The sequence below is a fragment of the Bubalus kerabau genome, chromosome 3 (assembly GCF_029407905.1).
Source record: "Bubalus kerabau isolate K-KA32 ecotype Philippines breed swamp buffalo chromosome 3, PCC_UOA_SB_1v2, whole genome shotgun sequence".
Taxonomy (NCBI): Eukaryota; Metazoa; Chordata; class Mammalia; order Artiodactyla; family Bovidae; genus Bubalus; species Bubalus kerabau.
In genome coordinates, this window is record NC_073626.1 from 3,087,811 (window position 1) to 3,114,133 (window position 26,323).

At 51.7% G+C, this 26,323-nt stretch overlaps 1 protein-coding gene across 7 annotated transcripts in view; it reads left to right on the forward strand.

Moving 5' to 3' along the window:
- Positions 1-26,323, forward strand: part of FARS2 (phenylalanyl-tRNA synthetase 2, mitochondrial) — a 311,692-nt gene that overhangs the window by 93,119 nt on the left and 192,250 nt on the right. The window lies entirely within an intron of this gene.

A 26,323-nucleotide genomic window follows, 5' to 3' on the forward strand; every position in this document is an offset into this window, starting at 1 on the left:
AGTTGGTGAGCTCCCAGGTGGCACAGACCAAGACCGCGCATCCCTGTGTCAGACGTGAGCAGACGTGCCACTCCTGTAATTGGCACCTTGTCTGCATGAGGCTCTGCAACAGACAAGCAGGAAGACACGGAAAATGGTGAGAGGTGACCTCTCCCGGTGAAACTCAGCCTGAGGTCGGGAAGCTGAGACTGTGTCATCAGAGCATGAACTCACGTGCCGTTTATGGGGATGCTGGGGTGTGTGAGGAGGGAGCTCTGTCCATCGGGTAGGCCAGTGGGGGTCTAACGTACAGCACCGCTCACTGAGGGGTCTCCGCCCCGCTGTCTAGAGTCAGCTGACCATAGACGTTTGCGTGTATCTCTGGACTGTCAGCTCTGTTCCGTTGGCCTGTGTTCCCATCCTCATGTCCTTACTGTTATTGTTTATTTATTTTTGCCTGTACTGGGTCTTCGTTGTTGTGGGCAGGCTTTCTCTAGCTGGAGAGCAGGGCTACTCTCTAGGTACCGCGTGCAGGCTTCTCTTGCTGCCGAGCAGAGGCTGCAGAGCACGCGCTCAGGAGTCGCTCACGGACTTAGTTGCCCTGCAGCACGTGGGATCTTCCTGGACCAGGGATCAAACCCGTGTCTCCTGCATCGGCAGGTGGATTCTCAGCCACTAGACCACCGGGGAAGTCCGAGGTCCACACTGTTTTGATCCCTTTAGCTTTGTAGTAACTTTTGAAATCAGGACGTGTGAGTCCGACTCTGTTCTTCCTCTCTTTGTTCTTTACTCTTAGCCATGACGTGCTCAAGTCTCCCTAATTAAAAATAATATTTTCCTTAAAGTTACCCTTTACTGAAAGACTTCATTCGGATACTTTGTCTGCCCTTCTGTTGTCTCTGTCTCTCTGTCTTCTAGTTCTTTACTGTATCAGCCAGTCCAGGGTCCATCACTCAGCTGAAGAGTTGGGACACCATACAGGTTGAAGCCCCCATGTGTCCCCTCCCTGTTAGCACTTCCCCCGCCCCGTGAGCATTCACTGTTCTGAATTTTGTGTTGTTACCTTGATTTTTCTCTGCATTTTGTAAACAAGTGAACTTTCCCTGGCTTTTGTGCTTTAACGAGTGGACTTGTGCTACCCGTCCTTCCCTGCGGTTCTTCACGGGGACTGTAGCTCTCCACGCGGTGCTGTGAGGCTCCGCTCTGCGGTCCTCTGTGGAGTTTCAGTTCATTCATTTTTCATGGCTCAGGTTCTAGTGGCTGAATGTGCCATAGTTTATCATCCATTCTTTAATGGACATTTGACTGTTTAAGATTTTTTTGTTGTTTCACATGCCACTTGTGCACACTTTTGTATTTCTTGCATGTATAGGACTAAGAGTTTCTTAGAGTTATGTTTTCTTTAGCTGTGGAATTGCTGAGTCAGCACTTCTGCACAGTTCGCGTGCGCTCCAAGTCACTTCAGCAGGGCCCTGCTCCCTGCAGCCCCCTGGACTGAGGCCGCCAGGCTCCTCTGTCCATGGGCTTCTCCAGACAATAATCCTGGAGTGGGTTGCTGTGTCCTTCTCCAGGGGACCTTCCGGGCCCAGGAGTTGAACCTGCGTCTCCCTGCAGCCCCGACATCGCAGGCTCTCTCTTTCCCGCTGAGCCACCAGGGGGCCCTCAGCATCTCAGCTTTGCTGGCATCACCAGGCTGCTTCCTGAGGAGCCGGGCCGGTTTCCACAGGAGCTCCTGTTGCTCCACACCCTCTCTAGCATGCGGCTTAGTTCAGTTTATTTGGCCAGTCTGGTGAGTCCAGAACAGTCTCTCACTGTGGTCTTGTTTACATGCAACTGCCATTGAGGTTGATCACATTTTAATATATTTATTTGACACATATAGTTTTTCTTTTGCTCATTTTGAGTGGGGCTCATTTTTTTCATCGTTTTTAATTGATTGGTAGGAATTCATTTATTTTGAAAGCTAATTATTTGTCACTTTTATACATTGCAATTATATTCTCTAGGTTGTGGCTTTTCTTTCTTTCTTTAAGTTGCTCTTTCAGAAATGGAATATCTGTAGTTTTTACTTGAGTTGCTTTAGGTTTCTTTCTATAACGTCTTTCTCCCAAAAAGTCGCTTTGTCGGGGAATGTGAGTGGGTGTAAGTTGACAAGTTCTGTAAAGATAACCCTTCTGCTCGTCCCGCTTGATGCTACTGGTTTAAGCCTCTGACATTATTGCTGTATCACTCCTAGTTTTCATGTGGGGCTTCTGAATACTGAATGACATCCAAGCGTCTTCCTTCTCTCTCCTAATGTTGTCAGGCTTGGTCCCGCCCTCTGTGACTGTTCTGGCGTTTGGAAGGCAGATTCTGGGACGCCCTTGTTTGACTGGGAGACACAGCTTGGAGCTTGCTTGAGCACTCCAGTTATATCATTTGCACAGAATTTGATTTGTTTCCTTGTATATTTGCAGTTCTTCCTGATCCTGCTTAGAATCCATGCCATCCCTTGCAATATTTCTGCTATTGTAACAAAAGCAAATATTTTGGTAACTTGATTCAAGCTGTAGTTTGTATATATGTTTGTGATGTTTTTGCAGCTGTAGTGTATGCTACATACCATCTGTGGCATCATTTCTGCCCATAGGAGACTTCTGGAAAGCAGAGACTCTGCCCTGTGTCTTATTTTCATCATCTAAGATCTTGGATATTTAGCAGATACAAAGCAGTTGTCCTACCTCCATCAATGCGGACTTAATTTTCTATTTTCAACCATTTTGAGGCCCTGCCATGTGCTGTGCTGGAAATCTTGGGCCAGTCCTGAGGGTCTCAGTTTCTTCATCTGTAAAATAAGGGTCTTAGATGATATAACCTCCAGATTTCCTTTTAGCTCTTGGATCCCATTATTTGGTCTCCTAAACAAACCAGTTGGTTTCCCTAGTGGCTCAGTTGGTAAAGAATCTGCCTGGAATGCAGGAGACCCAGATTTGATCCCTGGGATGGGAAGATCCCCTGGAGAAGGGAGGATCCCCACTCTAGTACTCTTGCCTGGAGAATCTCATGGACAGAGGAGCCGGGCAGGCTACAGTTGATGGGATTGCAAAGTCAGACACGACTGTGCAACTAACTAATAACTTTGAACTTGAAACAAGCCAGAGTGTGTAGTATTAATACAACCCACAGGGCAATGTGTTTTGTTTTAAAACACCATGTGGATGGAGTATTACTCAGCTATTATAAAGAATACATTTGAATCAATTCTAATGAGGTGGATGAAACTGGAGCCTATTATACAGAGTGAAGTAAGCCAGAAAGAAAAACATCAATACAGTATACTAACGCATATATATGGAATTTAGAAAGATGGTAACAATAACCCTGTATACGAGACAGCAAAAGAGACACTGATGTATAGAACAGTCTTTTGGACTCTGTGGGAGAGGGAGAGGGTGGGAAGATTTGGGAGAATGGCATTGAAATTTGTATAATATCATATATGAAATGAGCCGCCAGTCCAGATTCAATGCACGATGCTGGATGCTTGGGGCTGGTGCACTGGAACGACCCAGAGGGATGGTATGGGGAGGGAGGAGGGAGGAGGGTTCAGGATGGGGAACACATGTATGCCTGTGGTGGATTCATTTCGATATATGGCAGAACCAATACAATATTGTAAAGTTTAAAAATAAAATAAAATTAAAAAAAAAAAAAAGAAAACACCACGTGGAAAACTGCACCGAAGGACTGATGCTTTCAAACTGTGGTGCTGGAGAAGACTGTTGAGAGTCCCTTGGACAGCAAGGAGATCAAACCAGCCAATTTAAAGGAAATCAACACTGAATATTCACTGGAAGGACTGATGCTGAACTTGAAGCTTCAATATTTTGGCTAGCTGATGCCAAGAGCCGACTCATTGGATAAGACCCTGATGCTGGGAAAGATTGAAGGCAAAAGGAGAAGGAGGTGACAGAGGATGAGATGGTTAGATGGCATCACCCACTCAATGAGCATGAGTTTGCGCAAACTCCGGGAGAGAGTGGAGGACAGGGGAGCCTGCTGCACTGTAGCCCGTGGGATCGCAGAGTCAGACAGGACTTAGCGACTAAACGCCACCGATTGAAAGTTGCATAGCTCTGGCTTTTGGTATCTCTGGTTGGTTAATCAGGTCTCTTCCCCAGACCCTTTAAAGAAACTCTCTAAGACTGTCAAAAAAATTTTTAAAAGGTTGCTCATCTAATTGAATTTTATTTAAACTATTTATGAGCCGTGTGCTGCCTAGAGTCACTGCAGCTTTGCAGGCAGGCATGATGTGCTGCTGCTCGACGGCGCAGTTGTATTTTCTCCCCTGCAAAGAGGCAGTTTGGAAGTTTAGGAATTATTTATGGCACCGTGGGGATAAACACAATCTGCTAAGTTATTTTTTTAAGCTTCGTTTCTGCATTTTAGGCCGGAAGCAGTGTCTTCGTGCAGCAGCCATATTGTCATGCCCATGGATAAAAGGAAGTGACATTGTTAGGCAAAAATTTAGGCCAGATTCTCAAATTGTGTTTTTAATGGACGTAATTCAGGAGTTGGCCAAGTGTAGCATCTCTCAGACCATATGACTTAGAATGCTCATATTTATTAGGGGTTTCATAGGAAAAAGGAGGAAAAGGACATGGCAACCCACTCCAGTCCTCTAACCTGGGAAATTCCATGGATGGAGGAGCCTGGCCTGCTACAGTCCATGGATTTGCAAACAGTTGGACACGACTGAGCGACTGAACAACAAAACACAGGAAAAAGAAGACTTGATACTCAGCGAGGTGTGGGACAGAGTGAGTTGGGAAAGCCGTGTGTCTGTCTAGTGGACAGTGTCTCTGAGCTGGGCGAATGGGCAGAGCCCAGGCCTATGGGACTCAGAGTCCTGCCGGGAGAAGGTCCCTTGTGTAGGCTGCGTCCCCAGGACGCCTGGAGCGAGGCTTGTCCATCGGCTGCTGCCTGCCCGTGACCTGGGAGGCCTGCAGCGGTGTGGTTTGGGGCAGCGATGACAAAGCTCGGTCGGGTAGTTCTCTCAGTTTCAGCTTGAGCACTGCCTTCAGTGTGAAGGGAAGCAGCCAGTATCAGCGTTCATAATTGAGCACATCCGTCTGGTATTTTAAGCTATTTGTCTACAGAGTCCTAGAAATGGAGGGTTTGTGGGTTTTGAAGGCATTAGGAGGGGAAAGCTCTCAAACCCATTATTGGATGCTTCCAGGTATTAGATCAGCCTGTCCCTTCTCCGTCTGCTCCTTTAATACATGTTTGTGAAGTATCGGCCTGGCAGGCGCCACGCGAGGGGCCGTGGACACAGAGGGGTTTCCGCCCCCAGTCCGGTGTCGGGGACGGCTGGTCGTGAGCTGTGTCCCTGGGGCTGTGGGGACAGTCGGAGGAGGGGGAGGCTCCTCGAGAGACAGGCAAGGCTTTCCCAGGGCCATGACGCTGGCCCTGAGCTATGAAGGGGAGCAGGCTCTGTGATGGCGCAGTGAGGAGGGGATCCTTCCGGGGAAAGAGCTGGGCCTGGGCTGGACGCACGGGGGGGCGGCCACACTGCAGGTTCTGATACAGATCAGCGCGGAGCACTGGGAGAGCCCGGGCCGGGCACCACATTGAGGCCGGGTCTGCCCTGGAAGGGCATGGAGGGCAAGACAAGGACCTTCCATCTCACCTTGGTGGGAGCACACGGTTGAGATTGAAGCACTGTTGAGATTGAGTCCGAGAAATGCAGCTTCAACAGCAGGAGACCGGGCGCATGGTCTAGACGGAGTGTGGCGGCGCCATGGGGGAGGGAGGGGCCCCAGGGTCCCCTCCGGGTCCGTGAGCCCAGGGCCTGACCTCAGTGTGGTGGAGAGGGCATCCTGTGGGGGGCAGCGGGTCCTGCATGCAGCTTTCCCGGGCTTCGTCGACATGCAGAACATGGGTGTGCTCACCAGCGTGCGCCCTCCACAGGACCGCAGGGGGTTCCAGTGCCCACTCTCGCCCCCGCCTGCCCCGCTTTGGTACCTTCAGTTACCTTAGTAACCAGCATAGCTCCTTCCTTCATCTTGGAGGTTTGAAGAGGAGGCAGATCTCCTCGGAGGTTAAAGAGCTGACCTTTTACTCCTGTTTTAGAGAGAGCTCTTCTGGATGCTGTGGGCCGCCAGCCCTACGGAACCTGGGTTCCCGCCAAGAGGACGCGCACATGCTGGGGGCTCCGGATGGTGGCTCAGGCTCCCCTTGGCAGGCCTCCCGGGTCCTCCCTGCGCCCAGGCCTGTCTGCTTCCCGACAAGGAGTGGCATGACTGCATGCAGGAAGGGGTCTGCGGGGTCCTGGGATACAGAGACCTGTGCCTCCAAGGCCAGACCCAAAGGGGTCCTTGGGCTCGTCCTTTCTCCAGGCCTGTGGCCCTGACGCTGGTTCGTGCCATCAGGGCCCATCCTCCTTGGCCGTGGCTGGTGATTTCCGTGCCAGCCGTGGAGGGGCCTGGGCGCGGGAGCGTCTCGTTGGTTGCACGCCCCTCCTGCGTCCTGTCTTGGTGGAGCTGGAAGAGTGGCGTGGGGAGGACCCAGGGGGGAGGGGCAGAAAGACTCCCTCCTTCTGGCCTCCTGGCTGCGGCCTACTCTTCCCTCAACCGCTATGGGGAGGGTGTACACGTCCCTGCAGAAAATACCGGGAGCTTCAGACCAGAAAGAGGAATTTTCACTGACAAATCCGTTCATCTGTTACCGCCCCTGAATCCCAGTGCCTGATTTAGAAGATGGGAATAACAGCATGCACCTCACTGATCTGGGACGGAACAGATGAGCCCATGGGTGTAACGTGCTCAGCCCCGTGTCTTGGGCTCAGTCGCTCGGTCACATCCAACTCTTTGTGACCCATGGACTATAGTCCCCCAGGCTCCTCTGTCCATGGGATTCTCCAGGCAAGAATGCTGGAGTAGGTAGTCATTCCCTCCTCCAGGGGCTCTTCCTGACCCAGGGATTGAACCCGTGTCTCCTGTGTCTCTTGCACTGGCAGGCAGATTCTTTACCCACTGAGCCACCTCGGAAGCCCCAGCCGCGTGTCTGGTGTTCAGTAAATGATCAAAAAGTGTTGGATCCTTTCTCCTCTAACCTTACGCCTTCTGTCTTTTGGAGAGTAGTTAGGTTGGAAACGATTCCAGGCGTCATTCACTCCATGCGTCTCCTGAAGTTGCCCGTCCGTGTCTGCAGCTGCTTGTGTAAGGGCGGTTTCTTTCTGGGGTGGGTGCAGAGGAAGACACGAGATGCTCCCAGGCCTCCATGACTTGGAAAGGTTAGGGACCACCCGTGTCATCCAGTCCCCTGCCCTCACACAGGAGGGCTCAGGCTCGTGTGATGAGGCGGTTTGAGGGGTGTGCGGTAGAGAAGCAGACGCAAGTCTGCGTGAGGGCCTGGACCCATTCATGACTAATAATGCTGTCGCCTTGAGGACCTTATTCAGACAAGCAAAATTTGTTAGGTGAAGGCGCTTGTTCCCCAGGAGGGCAAAGCATTCGTCCCTAGTTTTTTGAGGAAAGGGCACAGGGAGCATCAGTTGGGAGGCTAGAGGCTTGGCAAGTGCAGATGGATGAGACAGCACCCCAGGCTTCGAAGAGCCAGTGGGCAAACGAGGGGTCCAGTCCCAAGCAGACCCCGAACCAGGTGGGTCATCAGGGCGGGGTCGGGGGTTGGCAGCCAGGGCTGTCGGGGGTCCTGTACCCCGCAGAGCTGCTGTCTGACCTTGATGTTGAAGGCTGCCCAGGACTCTGCCAGGACAGAGACGTGTCAGGCCTTCTCGCAGAGGGCGGCAGGTCACAGGGCTTCTGAACGGGGATATCTCTGAGGACAGCCCTGCGGTGTGACTGCGGGGGAGTTGTGGGTGGTGGGTCCAGAGGGCCCGGGGGCGATAGCCTTGGCTTACAGGTTAGGGAGGGTGGGCTTCAGGCCGGGGTCACTACGGCCAGGGGACGTCCTTGGGGGCCGAGGGGAAGATGAGTAGGAGACGACCGTCCATCTATGATGTGAGTTTATTTCTAGGTCGCTTCCTTGCTGTGTGTGCCTGTGTCTGCATGTATTCTCCCTTCTGCTGACTTCACTTTTTTTTTTTTTCTTTTTCTATTTGGATCCTTCTAGTTTATTTTTGGTTTTTTTTGGCCACACCTTGAGACTTGTGGAATCTTAGTTCCCTGACCGGTAATTGAACCCAGGCCCAGGGCAGTGGAAGCACCGAGTCTCCACACTGGACCAGCAGGGGATTCCCAGGTCCTTCCAGTGTTTAATGCAGAGGCAAACGTATGTTCATTTTCTTTCCTTCTTAATATAAAGGTGGCGTGCTAGACTGTATTTTTTTACATCTGTTTTTTTCCCCATGTCATTAAGCTTCTGGAGGTCTCTATGTTGGAGAGTCTGTCTCCATCACGTGTGTGAGCCATTCTGTATGTAACCGGTGCTAAGCTGACAGGCACTGTGTGGTTTCTGAGCTTGTCGTCCACAGCGGTGTCTCAGTGAATCGCTGTGGACGTGTCACGATCCGTGCGCCAGTCTCTGTGGGATTCGTCTCTAGAAGCGGACCTGGGGCTCCCCTGGTGGTCCAGTGGTTTCCAGGGCAGACGTGGACTTGTTCAAACAGTCACTCCACGGGTCTTCTTGGGCTGCCTCTTCCACTGTTTCTGCGCTTTTCTGAAAAGCTCCCAGGGATTTTCCTTGAAGGTGGTCGAGACACTGCCCTCACTTTGTCCGCCTCAGCTCCCCTTCAGGAAGGCCTTGGGACGAGTTTTGCTCCCCGACAGTCACGTTGTATTTTCGATGTGATTGGAGGTGCCGTCAGAACTTTCTGGGTCACTGCCGTTCTTAGATCTGCATTCAGAGTTTACTTTCATTCTGAGCTTCTTGTCTATTTCCTAGAAAGTTACTTTTGGATTAATTTACATATAAAAGGCCTATATTTTCATCTCGTGTTTATCCTGCCACTTCAGGTATAGTGAAATAAATGAAAACGTCTTCAGATGTTGACTTCTAAGGCTTTATTACCAGAGGCAGCTTCATTATGTTTGTGGAAATCCGGTGTGCTTTGAAGGAATTAATCTAGCCTTACTCGCAATCTGTATGTGTTTACATAGAATGAACAAACATTACATTGCGTTTCATGAAAATTCAATTATTCCCGTCTCCGAGACACACGCTCTGCCTCGTATTTAATTCTCAAGGAAGTCAGTGTGATGATTCTTGAACTGTCATGAGAACTGGGGCCCTCGAGCTCCCCGTTTTCTTTTCTATTCCATGGAGAAACGCCCAGTGGGCCCTCGTCACCCTGCAGCCCTGACCCTGTGTTTGGACCACATCTGTCTCCAGGGTATCAGGCTCCTGTGAGCTTAGCATTCCTGCTCGATTGTTCTTAGAATTGAGAGAAGCCCAGTGAAGGCTCACGTGGCCCATGATTAATGCAGTGGAATCCACTGTATCTGGGATCTGTTCGGAGGCTCACGTGGTCCATGGTTAACGCAGTGGAATCCACCGTATCTGGGATCTGTTTGGAGGCTCACGCGGTCCATGACTAACACAGTGGAATCCACCATATCTGGGATCTGTTCGGAGGCTCACGCGGTCCATGACTAATGAAGTGGAATCCACTGCATCTGGGATCTATCATGATTAACGCAGTGGGATCCACTGCATCTGGGATCTTAGAATTGAGAGAAGCCAAGTGAAGGCTCATGCAGCCCACGATTAATGCAGTGGGGTCCACTGTATCTGGGATCTATCATGATTAATGTAGTGGAGTCCACCGTATCTGGGGTCTGTTCGGAGGCTCACGCAGCCCATGATGAATGCAGTGGAGTCCACTGCATCTGGGATCTATCATGATTAACGCAGTGGGACCCACCGCATCTGGGGTCTGTTCGGAGTCCGCGTGCTAGTTACTCAGTTTGCCGGTTTCTCCCTGGGACCCTGGCCCCCTGGAGGGTGGGAGCCATGGTGAGTTCGTCCTGGTCGGCGACTGCAGTGTCACAGGTACTGAGCAGATGCTCTGCAGGTTTTCAGCGGGCGCAGGTGTCTGTGATGGAACCAGGACGGTTCAGCTCAGGTCGAGGGCCCAGGTGCTCAGCGTCCCTGAGGCGCAGGCACAGGGGGTGGTGCAGGGTTGGAAATGGAATGATCGGGAGGGCAGACAGGGCCATGGGGTGGACAGGGACGCTGGGGATTCCCAAAGAGGTCACGCAGAGAACTTGGTGGCCCCTCAGGTCCTTCCTGACCGGCCTTGGCTGCCCCTCCGGCCCCCACTCGCCCTGCTCTCCCCTGCAGACGCCCCTGCAGGGAGCCAGAGGTGCCATGCACACTCTGTCCAGGGCTCCTGGCGCTCGCGTGGCCTCTGGCGGAGGTTGGGTCCCGCTGTGCCTCCAGACTCTTCCTGAGCTGTTGTTTCTTTACCTCTCGGTCGCCCTGCTTCACACACGCCTCACCTCAGTAGGTGCTCAGTAGACGTTTGGGCTCCCGTGGAGGCTCAGATGATAGAGAATCCACCTGCAATGCTGAAAACCTGGGTTCGATCCCTGGGTCTGGAAGATCCCCTGGAGGAGGAAATGGCAACGCACTCCAGTGTTCTTGCCTGGAGAATCCCACGGACAGGGGAGCCTGCAGGGCTACAGTCCAGGGGGGTCACAAAGAGTCGGACATGACTGAGTGACACACTTCAGTAGATACCGAACGTGTGGATGGAGGAACGCATTTTGGTGCAGATTCCCCACGTCTGGACTGAAAGATGGATTGGATGGAGCAGGGATGGGAGGCAGTGAGTTGGCTGGGAGTGTCTTCCAGTTGCCTCGGAGAGAAATGTGAGAGTATGAGTTACATCCAAGGCAGCAAAAATCCAGGGAGGAAATGGATTCTGGTGGCTGGAGGAAGGAGAGCTGACGGCCCCGAGACGCACGAAGGAGACGGCGTCACGCAGAGTGGAGGCGCCGGGGGAAGCAGCAGAGGAGGCCCGGCGCCAGACGCGCCCCGCATCACGCCGCCCCCGGCTGCTCTTCTGGGGGGTGGGGAGGCCCTTCTGTGTAGGTTCGGTTGAAAATCACCTTATCTAAGGGTCCGCTGCCTTGGTTTGAGAAACCATGACCAAAGGTTCTACAGCAGAGTAAATAGGGGGATGCTGAAGCAGCCTGTGCCTAATTATTTGATTATTTAGATTTATTCGTAACAGTTCTACAAAGGCTGTGAGATAATAGTGACTTTTATAGAAAGAGAGTCAGCTGGTTAAAAATCCGAGGGAGAAAAGGGCAAAAGAAAACAAGAACAGGAAAATGAGGCCACTGGGCTAGGGCTGGGTCCGGGAAACACACGCTTGTCTCCATTGCTGTAAGGAGACATAAATCTGGCTCTCGCTACCTAGTGGGGAAACACAATTAGTTAACACAGTCTATAGGATAATATCTGCAAGACAAAAGCTGGCCCACCCCCCCTTTTTTTTAAGGGAAAGCACAATATTCTGGGCACAGAGAGCTGTGAGAAAATACCCCCACACCTGTGAGGCGTGACGCCTTTAACACAGTTGAATTTCATGTTTTTGTTTTTTTTTTTAATCCTTTGGTCTTTTTTCCTACTGGTGTGATACGATTTGCTCTGCTTAACATATAATGAAGTTAATTGTGAAAGATCTCTCTAACCCAAATCCACAGATTACTTCCAAATCCCCTTTTCTGTCTTTTACCAGTTGGCGACTTGACAAGTCCACACTGGCAAGCCCCCGCTGTGCAGGGCATGTCACCCAGTACCCCGGGGGGGGTACACGTGTGTGGGAATTCCCTGAGGAGCTCACAGTCCCAGTGGGCAGCCTAGGTGTACATACGTGGAAAGTGTGTTCCAGGCCATAGGCTGAGACCTTCAAGGCTGTCTGTCAGTTCAGCTGACGGAGAGGCTGGTGTGGGCTGGGGGCCCCACGGGGAGTCTGGGAAGAAGGAGTGATTAGCTTGTGATAGCCTCGATGTTTTTATTATTTAGTTTGTGCACTAAATTGGGAATTGAGTCATTAGTTGGCTCTTTAAACACTTTTTGATTTTCGGTGCAGTCTCTGGAAACATCATGTTCCCCAGTTTGTTTCTGGCATAGGAGTGTGCCTGTTAGCTCAGTCGGTGCCATTTGGGGTTACCAAGGACGCCCTCCGTTCCCCTGGCGCCTGGAAACCCTCGTGCCATCTCTCCTAAATGCTGCACAGACCGTCCCCATGTCCTAGTTTACATCCTTTTATGTCAAGCGGTTGGTACTGTTCTGCAAGCACAAACACTTGTTTTTTGAGAGATGATCTTTTAACAGTCAGGTCTTCGTCATTATAATCTCTTCGTAATCTTTGGATTTTCGATGCTTGGAGGGTGAAGTCCTGCTGGGCTCTGGTCCCGGCCGCCCCTCTGCCCCCACCAAGCCCGTCCCCGTGGCCCCTGGCGTTCCTGCCTCCCCGGCCTCTCAGTTCTTCCACGTGCCCACCCTTCTGCTGGGACCAGCCTGGCCTAGCAGGGGACCCCATGGGACATACCTGAAGCACCTGTGTACTTACTGGTCCTCAGGAGCATCCGTGTCACCATGGCAACGGACCGATGGTGATTGTGTCCCTGACTCAGCTCTTCCTGAAGACTAGGCACCGCGAGGACACAGCCCAGCATCCCCAGCCTCTCGCAGTGCCTGGTGTGGAGCCAGATCACAGATACTTTAGAGTGGTGGTGTCATCGAGAGGTTCCCTTCTCTGGTCTTGACTGAAGACTCTCTTGGTTATTGCTTATTCGTTATTTGTTTCTTACTCTGCAGATGGTTCCCAGGCAGCTTTTTGATTTTAAATCTCTGCAGAAGATTCCAAAAAGCCACTCCAAAGGTGACACAAGTCTCTATTTGTTGCCTTTCAAAACATATACACATTGGGTGCCAAGGGAAGCTTTCTGAAGCTTGGGTACGTGCTGGTCTCCAGGGAGCCAGCAGGCAGGGCCCGGTGGTGAGGGTGGTAGTCGAGGAACGTCTGATGTGGTTTGCAGAGCTGTTTCAAAGCAGAGTGATGGAGGCAGTCGCAGAAATTCTAGGCGGCAGAGCCGTGGAAGCACAGAACGCTGCTCTCCTTTCATTGGCCTGAAGTCAGAATGTCTCCCCACCCAGCTCCCTGCTGGTGTTTATTACCTTAATGTTCTGTGTCACGGAGGTTCGGTCTGTAAACTGCTGCTTTCTAATCTCGTTGCTCTCAATTATAAGGCTTTGAAAAAGTGGAAAACCGGGGGTGACTCGTGAGACAGTGTCGAGACCTTCACCCTCAGCGTCCAGAGACCGGGCGTGGTTGTGGTCTCAGCGCTGACGGAGGGGCTGCCTGGCCCCGGGGGTCCTGGGGCCCCTCCGTGTCCTCATCTGTCAGAGGAAGAGTCTGAGAGGACATTTGGGATTGTTCGCAGTCTCAGCTTTGTTCATTGAATGAATGTCTATTGTGCCCCTACTGTGTGCCAGCCACTCTCCCAGGCCCTCGGGGCCCCGCAGAGCACAGCCCAGCCAGCCCTCCGCCCCGCCACGGTCCGTGTTCTGGGCATTTGAAGGTGGAGTCGACTCCAGCTCCTCTGTGTGACGGGAGGGCCCCCTGGGCAGCAGGGCTGGAGAGCTGGCCTGTCCTGCGATGACCAGTGGACATCCCACCCCTGGGCCGAGGGGCCACCTCTCACGGCCGGAAGTGAGGGCCAGCGCCTTGGACTGGGTGGCCCTAGTCCTGCTCCCTGCCCCGTCCATCTCCATGTCCTGGCCAGCGTTCTGACTCACAGCACGGGAGATGAGGGGAGGCTGAGTGGCTCCCTCGCTGTGGCCTGAGTCTTCCTGCCACTGGTTTAAGCTCCAGTCATGGCACAAAAGTGCTCTGGGATCCCCCACCCGCTGCCCTACTGACCGCGAGCACCTGCTTTGCCAGCCGGGCCTCGAGCCACTGTCCTCGCCCTTCCCTCCCTGCCCTTGCTCATGGGGGCAGGTGCGAGCCCCCTTGCCCTGGCCGCTCACAGCTCCGGGTCCCCCTCTGCCGGCCGGTGTCTCCCCGTCAGACGTGGCTGCACCATCAGTTGGCTTGCCGGCTCCTCTGATGCTTGGGCCCCGGAGCCGCCTCCTCCTGCCCCGACCCCCGTCCGCCTGCACTGTCCACACCGTCCAGAGCAGGGCTGGCCCCCGTGTGCGGCTCCTCTGCGGCTTACCGGACTCCCTGAACATCCCCGACCCACAGGACTGGTTGCAGAGTGCACTGTGACTGGTTCTCCTTCTGTATTTCCCGGAGCTTACCTTCTGGTATCGTGTGAGGATTTTTGTGTTTAACCTTCTAGATCTGAGCTCCTTGACAGCAGGGCCTGTGTGTGTTTTATTTATTTATTTTTTAATCCCTTGAAGCACCCGGTTCCTGGACGTGATGAAAATTTAATGACTTGAAATAAATAGAATTGAATTCTTGGAGAGTTGGATTTGAGAGGTGGAAATAAGCCTATGGTTTTCCTTCCTATAAGAAGAAAGGAAAAAGAGTCAAAGAAAAATTTAAAAAACTCATGCGTGGACGTCTCAGCGAAGACCGGACATTGGGGTGTGTCGCCGAGAGTGGTAGAAGAACATGGTGGTTTTCAGGGCTTCCAGGCCTGTTCCTCCACATACAAGCATTTCCAGCCTCTTGCGCTTATCTGCTCTGCAGACTGAGCTCGACCTGCTGAAAAGCTCCCCGATGCTGATGGCGCTTGCTCTGGTGCCAGCGAAGCGCCCGAGTCACGATGGAGAGAGACTCGGGTCCTCTGCCGTGGCCTCTGCGTGGCTGTCATGGGTCCTCTGCCCATGGCCGTCGGTGAGGGCCGCTCAGTTCCAGGCACGGCTCGTGCATCTGCCCCCACGCCCCGGGCCCCTGGGGCCCTTCCGTTGGCCCTGGTTCGGCTCGACTCAGCCTCCCGCTCCTTGGGCCTGTCTGGGTGTTATCCTTCCTGAGCATGGCGAGTGAGGGTTGCCCAAGCTGGAGAGGGTTTTGCCCTGCTGTGTCTACAACACCTGCGGCTGTGCAGGGAGGCAGGCAGCCCAGGCGGACAAAGCTGGCCTTCCTGCCCGGGGCCCTGGAGCCCTACCCTCTGGGCAGGGAGCGCTCTCTCTCTGATGCCCGGGGCCCTGGAGCCCTGCTTTCTGGGCAGGGAGCATTGTCTCTCTGACTGTGGCTAGCCTTCCTGCCCGGGGCCCTGGAGCCCTACCCTCTGGGCAGGGAGCACTCTCTCTCTGATGCCCGGGGCCCTGGACCCCTACCCTCTGGGCAGGGAGCACTCTCTCTCTGATGCCCGGGGTCCTGGAGCCCCGCTCTCTGGGTGGGGAGCACTGTCTCTCTGACTGTGGCTAGCCTTCCTGCCCGGGGCCCTGGAGCCCTACCCTCTGGGCAGGGAGTACTTTCTGACTGTGGCTGGACCACCACCCTCCATAGTCTGAAATGCACAGAAACTCACAAATGCAGAGAGCTGGATGCGATCTGAATTTCTCCCCTCTCCCAAATAACTGCTAATAGTTGTGAGTTACCAGCAGCATACCCCGGGGATCTTCTTTCCCACGTGGGGCTCACGCCCGTCAGCCTGGGACAGCTCTGCGACCCACCGGGTCCACTGAAGCCGCTCCAGTGCACGTTTTCACCGTGTCTTCTGCCTAGTCAGGGTGTTTGTGGTTTCTTATTCCTGAGAAGGGCAGGGAGTAAAGGATTATTTATTTCCCTTGGTATTTTTCATTTTAAGAATCAACACGGGCAGATTTATAGTGTTCGCAAGCATGCTGGTAGCAGTTTGATTGCGGGAACAATGAAATTTCGCTCAGGCAAGCACAAATGTATCTGTTGTGGGGAGAAGCGCCACGCCTGTATACATGGCACAGTTCTACCCCGAAGATAAATTTTAACAGAGGCGCTGGTTGTGGCTTTTATTCTTTTGTTCCCTCAGCTGCATTAGATTAAAAATTAAAGGATCAAATGTATTAATTTGACTGAATGGAACCGTTGAGCTGGACGTGTTGCTTTGTGAAACTGCTGCATTGGCTGCGCCACTCGCGGAGGCGCACGTCCCGCTGGAGACGGGCGCGAGCAGCCTGCAGGGACGCGCGCCTCCCCTGCAGGCCGTCGTCCGAGCCGTTCCTCAGACCCGCTCTGCTGCCAAGAAGAAGACATCAGTTCTCTGTATTTTTGGAAACCGTGGCTCTTGGATACTTCAGAAACAAATTTGAATTTAGGAAAGCTAATTAACCTTTAGCTCAGAACGTTGGTCTTTTCACAGCTGTTTTTAGATAGAGACAGTTGCTAGTGGTTGCCTCCAACTTATTTCAGATTCTTTCTCTCTAAAAACCGATCTATGATTTTTAATTTGACCCCCCGGTGTTCTGAAATGTCGCTTTTGTATCTGATCTTTTCCTATCGCTGTAACTACAGTTTTATTTGAACTTGTCCTTCTTTTGTGCTTTTGGTTTGCGGTGACCCGGGTGGCTCTCTGGGCCCGAGAGTGAGGGGGAAGCGCCCAGTGAGTGCCGCCCGTGCTGGTGGGCCCGGAGCTGCTGTCTGTCCCCAGGGCCCAGGGCACGAGTCACGTACATCTGTACCCGCTGGGCCTCAGCCGTGGAGTGGTGGGAGAGTCCAGACCGCTTCTTTTTCTTCCTTTTGAAGATTTTTCTTTTTGTTAAAGGTTATTCACTGTGTAGTTTAGGGGTCAGATAGCTGAGCCAGGATGAGGACAAACCCCCAGCATCTCCACCCTCTGCCCCTCGCACTGCGCCCCCGCCTCCTCCCTTGGAGGCAGCCAGGTTCCTGACATCTGCTCCATCTCCAAGTAACACACCCACGTCACTACTTCCTGGTTTCTTTCCACGTTAGTCTCTCCTTTAACTGTATGATATGAAATAAGAGGATTTAGCCATCTCTGCCCCACCCTGCTGGTGGCTCAGAAGGTGAAGAATCATCCTGCAGTCAACCCAGGTTCGATCCCTGGGTCAGGAACATCCCCTGGAGGAGAGCATGGGTATTTTTGCCTGGAGAATCCCATGGACAGAGGAGCCTGAGTGACTAACACTTTCACTTTTCAATGATCGGAACAGGTGCTCTTCCAGTCTCCCAAAGGTCCCCGTAGTTGGAGTGTGGCCAGGGATAGGTCAGCGCTCTGCACTGGGAGATCATGACAAGCTAAATGCCATCCACTGGTGCAGTAGCAAACTAGGATTCTCTTCTCTATCCCACACAGCTTTTTATGCAGCTGTCTTTGCTTATTTCTCTCTATATTTTTTGGTGGCTCAGAGGGTAAAGCGTCTGTCTGCAATGCAGGAGATCTGGGTTCGATCCCTGGGTCAGGCAGATCCCCTGGAGAAGGAAATGGCAACCCACTCCAGTACTCTTGCTTGGAAAATCTCATGGACAGAGAAATCTGGTAGACTATAGTCCATGGGATCACAAAGAGTCAGACACGACTGAGCGACTGCACTTTCTTTTACTTTAGACACTAAGTTGTGTCTGACTCTTTGTGACCCCAAGGACTGTAGCCCACCAGGCTCCTCTGTCCACGTGATTTCCCAGGCAAGAATACTGGAGTGGGTTGCCATTTCCTTCTCCAGGGGATCTTCCCTCCCCAGGAATCGAACCTGGGTCTCCTGCATTGCCGGCAGCCTCTTTACTGTCTGAGCCACCGGAGAGAGCGAGGCCAGCAGTAAAAACCTACAGTCACCCAGCGTCAGAGCTGGAAGGGACCGGAAGGGGCATCTTATCCATTCTTGGCAGAGAGGCAGGGGTATTCTCAACCCAGGATTTCTGGGCAATGTCAAACACATCAGGGTAAACTCCTTCAAGAGCTGTAGTGTCATGGAAACCTTCGGGTCAGCAGCATCAAAGCTGATGCTTTTCTAAGTGGTATTTCTCATCCTGCAGTGCATTGCAAAATAGAAATCTTAAACTGTGAGACACTGCACATCTGTAATACGGAGTTTAACTCAGTATTTCAGAGCATGCCAATTAGCTCTTGTTTTCCCCTGGCTGGTAACAGGAAAAAAAAAATAGCCATATAATGAAAGGATAATTTGTGTGATGGTAAAGTAAGGTTGTATCTTATGATAACTGAATTCCCTTTCATAGTCTCCTCAAACATTTCGTAGCTCAAGAGAGAACTATTTAAGGTAATCTATAACATTACAGAAAGGGTCCTCATTTTCTAAAATACAGTTTGACCAGGAATCTTTAAATCAGTTTCAAAGGGGGGCCACTTCACTCATAAAACATAATCACGTGATCATAAATACTAGAGTTTGATCTTTCAGCTTTTTCCTATCGCGGATTCCCTGTGTGATCTGTAAACCATTTCATTTCCACACAGTTAGCAAATTATTCACACTGTTGTGTGAGTGGACTGCCCGGGATGCTGCAGGGGGTTCCTGGACTTGGACAGATGGACTGGGGAAGAGCAGTGAGAAAAGAGGGGAAGGGCCCCGGGGGGGAGGGCTGGGGGTAGGGGCCCTGTGTGCAGGCTGTGGCTCTCTCAGGGGGTGTGTTCAGGGATTCTGTCTCTGGAATTTGTGTCTGTGGACACAGATGTAGGTGTGCGTTCATCGTGGTATCTCATAACCCCCTCTCCATTCAGTGTAACAGGGAAAATGTGAAAAATACGTCTTCCTGACCATCTCAGTTTGCTGAAGTCTAGTCATTCTGACGGAGAAGGTAATGGCACCCCACTCCAGTACTCTTGCCTGGAAAATCCCATGGATGGAGGAGCCTGGTAGGCTGCCATCCATGGGGTTGCTAAGAGTCGGACATGGCTGAGCGACTTCACTTTCACTTTTCACTTTCATGCATTGGAGAAGGAAATGGCAACCCATTCCAGTGTTGCCTGGAGAATCCCAGGGACGGGGGAGCCTGATGGGCTGCCGTCTATGGGGTCATACAGAGTCGGACACGACTGAAGCGACTTAGCAGCAGCAGCAGCAGCAGTCATTCTGAGGCTTCTCCTCAAGTGGTGCAGTGCTAAAGAACCCGCCTGCCAATGCATGAGACGCAAGAGATGCAAGTTAGATCCCTGGGTCGAGAAGATTCCTCTGGAGGAGGAAATGGCAACCCACTCCAGTATTCTTGCCTGGAGAATCCCATGGACAGAGGAGCCTGACAGGCTGCAGTCCATGGGGTTGAAAAGACTCGGACACGACTGAACACAGCACAGCCACTTTGAGTCCGATGGGATTTGGGTCCCTGAAAGGGGCCGGAGGCTGACATAAGCCCTTGATGCAATGTCTTAGTGGAACCTGTCCTCCGCCATTGCCGCCTGCAGTCTGACCGCTCCTGGGGGTGCTGGGTGGCAGCCCTGCAGTCAGGGCCCCCTTCCTCACCCCCTGGGTCCCCCCATCCTCCCCAGCCCTGGGCTCCCCCGTCCGCCCCAGCCCTGGGCCCCCCGTCCTCACCCCCTGGGCCCCCCCATCCTCCCCCACCCTGGGCTGCCCCATCCTCCCCCACCCTGGCCTCCCCTGTCCTCACCCCCCTGGGCCCCCCGTCCTCACCTGCTATGGGCCCCCCATCCTCACCCCCCTGGGCCCCCCTGTCCTCACCCCCTGGGCACCCCCGTCCTCACCCCCCTGGCCCGGCTGCAGCCCTTCTCCCCATCTCCCAGCCTCCTCTGCTCTGTGCTCCCCCCATCCGCTGGACAGGCTCAGGGGCGATGAGAGGCTGATCTTGCCCCTGGACACCTCCCTGCCCTTCTCCCTAGACACTGCTCAGGGCCCAGAGAAGCCCTTCTGCGCACACGGCGGGTCAGGACGGGTGCTGGCGGCCCACGGCCACGCAGCCGCTCACATCCTCTGGGTTCTGAATGCCGGCCCTGGTGTCCTCGCGGTGGGCTTCCGTCAGGGACACTGACTCAGTTCAAGGGTGAACTGATGACGTCCTGTGACAAAATTAAGGCGATGGAGAAATGCGTGGTTTTGGCTTCTAACAAGACAAGGGCTGGTTTGGAGGAGGAAATACAGAAGCTGAGCAGAGCTTTCATAACTGCAGCTTTTATTGAAGCCGAACAGCTTGGGAATTGGATTCTGCTGTGTTCTTCAACGTGGTTACGGTGAGCCTGGCAGGTTTGGGATCCCAGGGGCCTGGGCCTGAGTTCCGGCCTCGCCCCTTGTCCGTTGTCTGGCAGTGTCGATGACGGGCTGCCTGTTCCCTCTGTGCCTTGTGCCCCTAACTCCGAAGTGGCAGTGATACTGTTCCTGACCTTGTGCCTTGTCCCCCTAACTCCGAAGTGGCAGTAATATTGGTCCTGACCTTGCAGAGTTACAAAGATTAAAGAATATCGCAGGTGGACCACTTAAAACTGTTTCTGACAGAGCAAGAGTTCGGTGAATTTTAGGCTTGAATATATTTTTATTTAGTGTATTGTTATTACTACTATCATTACCAGCATCTTTCAAGAATAATTTCTAATAAAGAAGCAGAATTTCTTTATTAAAAGAAAGTTGCTGTCCAACGTCAGCTCCTCACTGAATTTGTATTTGCAGGTGTTCAAATGTTATTAAAAGGGTCACTATTTACAGAATGGCGGGAAAATAATCATGTCAAATGGTTTTCTTTTTCATCTGTATAACTTTTTGTTCATGGTGAGAGTTAATAAGAGCATCTAGGCTCAAAAATGGATTTGTTCATGGAGTGTCATGACATGTGGTTCTGGCTTTGTTCAAACTAAATGAAGAAATGGAGGAGAGCATTAACCTATAGCTGGTGCAAATTAGGCTATAAATTAGACTCTAAGCTTCCTGATGGTTTTTGTTGTTTAGTTGCTAAGTTGTGTCCGACTCTTTGTGACCCCATGGCCTGTAGCCCACCAGGCTCCTCTGTCCATGGGATTTTCCAGGCAAGAAGACTGGAGTGGGTTGCCATTTCCTTCTCCAGGGGATCTTCCCAGACCAGGAACTGAACCCACGTCTCCTGCATTGGCAGGCAGATTCTTGACCTCTGAGCCACCAGGGAAGCTGTTCAAACTAAACCCAGAAACAAGTCAGGAGCTAATGTGAATGTTAATAAAATCTAAAAAAAAAGAGGTTCTCTGACCCCCTGACTTTTCTAGAAAACAGATGGGTCAGTGCGATCCCGTTGCTCTGCTCCGTTTCCCTCCTTGGTGTGCGTGGCTGACGCAGAGCCGGGCGCTCTGGACCCTCGCAGGCCTTGCTCACCCTGCTCTGAGCAGCCGCCTTGGGGAGAGATGCTCCACTGGTAGCCGTCAGCCTGCTCTCTGCTTTCTCTTCCTCCTCCCTTGCACCTTCCTTCCTGCTCCTACCAGTAAATGCCTTCCTCGCCAGTGTAAGGATGCCTGGGAACAGTGGGTGCGCCCGGCGGGCGGCGGGTTGCAGACACCCAGAGGCCGACCCAGAAGCAGCAGCAGAGGGCGCCCGGCCTCTCGTTTCCTGCAGCAGAGCCGCACAAACAGCTCTCATCTGAGGAGCTAAAAACGAGTGGCGCAGACTAATGAAGCCTCGCCGAGACCTTGCGCAGTGATCCACTGCTAAGTGGTTAAGATAAGTAGGTCTTATTTGAATCTTGGGGAAACGAGGTACAGAGGGAATTTCCTGAGACTCCATAGGAAGAGTCAGAATTTCAGTCACAGCCCAAGAATCCTTCTCTGGCTTTTCCCTACTCTGGCTAATATCCCAAATGTTCCTGCGTCAAGGAAGAGCCAGAGGGAAAACTCAGGAGATTTAATTTCCTCCTGACTATTCTTTTCATGCAAGATATATGAGATGGATGCCTCCAGCAGATCGATACCCATGACATCATCTGTACTGCCTGTTTCTAGAATTTAAAGTTTAATTTAAATTGTATTTTATATTGGAGGATAGTTGATTTACAACGTTGTCTAAGTTTCAAGTGTACAGAAAAGTGATTCACTTATAACTGAATCTGAAAAAGAATCAGTCGTGTCCGACTCTTTGCAGCCCCATGGACTGCAGCACACTAGGCCTCCCTGTCCACAGAATGGAGATATAGCTATATATATCTTTTTCAGATATTTCCATTTCTTTCATTCTTTTCAGATTGTTTCCCCACATAGGTTATTACCGAATTACTGAGTAGAATGCCCTGTTCTGCCACCTATTTTAAGTTGAGTCTTTTTTTCTCTAAGATAGTTATGCCAGTGGCCCTTTGCTCTTAGCCAACAAAGAGCCTTAGAAAAGGGGGAAATGAAACTAAACAGCATTCGCGGAACCCGTGTGGGCAGCTCAGACTGGGGCGTGATTGTGTTGGCTCACAGCAGGCGCGTCCCCCAGGGCAGGGTGGTCCCACCAGTGTGCCCGGGACCCGCCCGACACCCGTGCACCAGAGAATCGAGCCCCGGGAAGCTGCCCTGTGAGTCTCAGTGAGACCGTAGTTGCCATGGAGACCGCTCCTGCTGCCGAAACTCCAAGAAAGACCACTCGCTGGAGCCTGCCCGAAATGAATGAGAAACAACGGAATTTAGAATAGGCCCTAGGCCACTTGTCCCACGTGGAGTTTTAATTTCCTTCCCCCCGACCCCCGTCTTCCTCTTCCTCTTTCAAAGAATAGATGGGCACGCTCAGGCCCCTGGGGCCTCCTGGCAGCCGGGCGCATCCTGGGGCTCCGCGCGCACAATGACGGTGCGTGACTGATGGGGCTTGGGGGGCGGGGCCGGACTTGTGTCCGCCCTCCTGGAGCCCGCGAGCCGCTTGTCACCAGGGTTTAGCAGGCACCTTGGGATTTGTCTGCAGCATATGTGCTGCTGTTAATGATTGAAAAATTACCACAACAATTAGTCACGGATCGCTACCGGCAGGGCCCCCAGATGTGATGGGCAGTGTGATTAAACCCGTGTATGTGACAATTAACTCTCCCGCAGGTTTATCCACCGAGGAGGAGGGTGCCCTCGGGGTGAGAGCAGAGGGGAAGGAGGAGGGAGGGCTGGGAGAAGGAGCAGGAGGGGATAATGGCCACACAGGGGCCCGGCGCAGCTGGCACCGGGGTCATCTGATCCCGAATTAATCACAGTTTGATTAATCCTGCTTTATTGCACCTTTCTATTGCCCATTTATTTATATCTCCCCGTGATTTTATGGAGGCATGACTGATTAAATTCTGCCCATTCCATGTTTTTTATATTTTAAAATCAGGTCTCTGCATTTAAGGCGATGTCCTAGGTGATCGGAGATGCAATTATCTCGTAAAAGCTAAGCAGGCACCAGACATAGCATGTCATGAATCCCCTTATGTATCACAGCTGAGTAACCCAGAATAAATATTTGTTTGCTCGATAGTCTGCCTCAGCAAAAAAGGAGGCTTGTGATGTCAATCTGCTTGTTTATTTGGGTGGAAGAAATAAGAGCACACACACACGGGCGCACATTTTTGTTAAATGAGAGGCACACATATAAATTTGTCCAATACAAATACAGATTTGACAGTTTTTTTACACAAGAAAAAATAATGTTAATATTTGCATATACTGCCAACATATATGCATAGCATCAAAGGGTAATTCTTGTAGCCCATAGATACGTTCACATGTGGGATTATCTTTAACTAATGTGTACTATTCTTATATTTCGTTTTAGATGTTACTTTTGGTGGGACTCATATTTCTGCATTTAAGCAGTGCAATCTTTGCATTTAAACAATGCCAAGGGGCTGGTGACACAAACCGACAGGAGCAGAGCCTCGTGCTTTGTAACTCACGCCCGTTGCACATACATGTAAGTTAAGACTATCCCACTCCTCGTTCATGTCAGGGCACCTAAGGCTCCAGAAGTCAGGGATTACACGTGCAGACACGCTGTTTCTTCTTTCAGTCTTCCTTTGGCTTCTCCAGTCCATTGTTTGTTCAAAGTGAAGTTTGCAGAAGACTCGGAGTGTTTTTTTTTTTTTTTTTCCTTTTTTTTTTTAAGATTTTTTTTTTTTTTTTTAATTTTTTGACTATGGTGGGTTTTTGTTGCTGTGTCCAGGCTTTCTCTAGTTGCGGTGAGTGGGGACTTCTGTTGTGGGGCATAGGCTTCTCATTGCAGCGGCTTCTCTTGTTGCAGACCATGGGCTCTAGGGTACAAGGGCTCAGTAGTTGTAGCGCGCAGGCTTACTTGCTCCGAGGCATGTGGGATCTTCCTGCACCAGGGATTGAACCCATGTCCCTTGCATTGCCAGGCAGATTCTTAATCACTGCGCCATCAAGGAAGCCCACAGCTCAGTTTTAATTTCCAGGCTAACGTAGATTTTAGGGCTTCCCCTGTGGCTCAGATGGTAAAGAACCTGCCTGCAATGCAGGAGATCTGGATTCGAATCCTGGGTCGGTCCCTCCAGATCCCCTGGAGAAGGCAATGGCTACCGTCTCCAGTATTCTTGCCTGGAGAATTTCATTATCTTCGTTACTTGTATTTTTTAGCCTGATCTACCCAGGCCTGTAAAGATGAAGGGTCTTTGTGTGGCGTGGGCAGCCGTGTACAAGAAGGTCATCGGCAAAGTTCCTACTGTGTGGGTGGCACAGCACAGCTGCCGTTCTGTTAGATGCCCTTGGAAGCCAGCTTCCCTGATCGCTGGCATCACCACTTTTTACAGCATCAACCAAGAAACCCAGTCTCACTGTGGACCATTTGGGAACCTTAGGATCCTTCCCTGTCAGCCTCCTAATAGCCCTTCAGTTCTGCCAGGAATTAATATAAAAGTACAAGAACACTTCATTCGTGAAATACTCCTCATCGTTACCAAACCAGAGTGACTGCCATCTCGTTTGGCACTTACTCTAGGAACTCGAGCTGCCATCTCGTTTCTGTAATCTCATTCCAAGATGCCATATGCAAGGTAGACGCTGACAAGTGCCTCCAGAGGAAAACTGGGCGAAGTGATGTGATCCTTAGCAGGTGGAAAAATGACTTTTCCCCGGTTATTGGACCGTTTCATGGCATTTGTCTTGGTGTTGGGTTGGATATGTGGGCCTGAAGAGAACCGCAGTCTAGGTGTGTGCACGCGTGTTTGTAGTCCTGCCCAGGCAGAACGGGAGGACAGAATCCAATCTGCGTGTGTGATGTGGAGACAGCTGTTGGAGCTGAGTGGGGGAGGACCTTAGATGCTCAGCCAAGCAGTTTGTGCTTCACCTTCGAGCCCGTGAATTGAGTCCCAACAAGAGAATGAGAGGGCGGTTCACGAAGCATGTGTGTTCAGACCAGCTCTCTCTCCTGACCACACTCTGCAAGCTTCTCGTGGCGCTGCAGGCGAGGAGCAGCTTCTCTCCAGGGCCTCCGGGACCCTGTCCTTCTGGCCCCTGCCCGCAGCTCTGACTCCCTCGGCCGCTCTCTCCTCCCCTCCCTGCACGGTGGTTACGGTGGTCTCTGGCTTCTGAGCAGGTGGCCTTTTTCTTTTATATATTTATATATCAGTATTTTTTTAAACCAAAGTATAGTGATTTAGTGTTGTGTTAACTCCTGCTGTGTAGCGACTGTTCAGATATGCCTACATACATTGTTGTAAGTTTTTCTTTCCCATGATGGCTTATCACAGGATACTGAATATAGTTCCCTGTGCTCTACGCAGGCCCTTGTTGTTTGCCCATTCTGAATGTAAAAGCTTTTATCTGCTAACCTCAAGCTCCCTCTTCATCCCGCCCTCTAAGCCCTTCCTCCTTGGCAACCACTAATCTGGTCTCTATGTTTCTTGTTCTATTTCAGCTTCATAGATAGGTTCCTTTGTTTCATATTGTAGATTCTACACAAAAGTGATATCATATGGTGCTTGTCGTTCCCTTTCTGACGTACTTTGCTTCGTATGAGAATCTGTAGGTCCATCCACGTGGCTGCAAGTGGCAGCATTTCATTCTTTTTTGCAGCTGAGCAGCACCCCATCTGATTATGCGCCACCTCTTCTTTGCCCTTTCCTCTGTCGCTGGGCATTTAGGTTGTTTCGCTGTCTTGGCTGTTGTGCACTTAGGGGAGCCTGACGTTGCTCTCCTTGCCTCCAACACTCTTCCCCTTGGGCTTTGCAGGACCACCTCTTTCTCATCATTCGGGCTGCTGTTCTTGTCCTGTTGACCTATTTCCCAGCCTGCAGTTGCCCTCCCTCCGCCCTGACCCTAAGTGGCTCACTGCCATGGACCCCAGCCAGGGCTCCCTGCTTTTGTCCCCTCGCCTGACTGTGCACGCTGACCCTTGGTAACTCAGGAGAAGGTGCTTCCCTCCATTCTGCTTTTGCAATTCTCTCTAGAAAAGTCATCGCCTCTTGTAGCAAATGCTGTTACAGCCCAAGTCTCTGCATAATAAGTCTCAGCCCAAGCAACTGCCAAAGCCCTGTGCAGTGACCCGGTTCAGATGGTGTCCTTTATATAAAATTCCAGAAGAGTAAAGAAAACATCATTCTGGTTTGAGCTCATAGCATTGA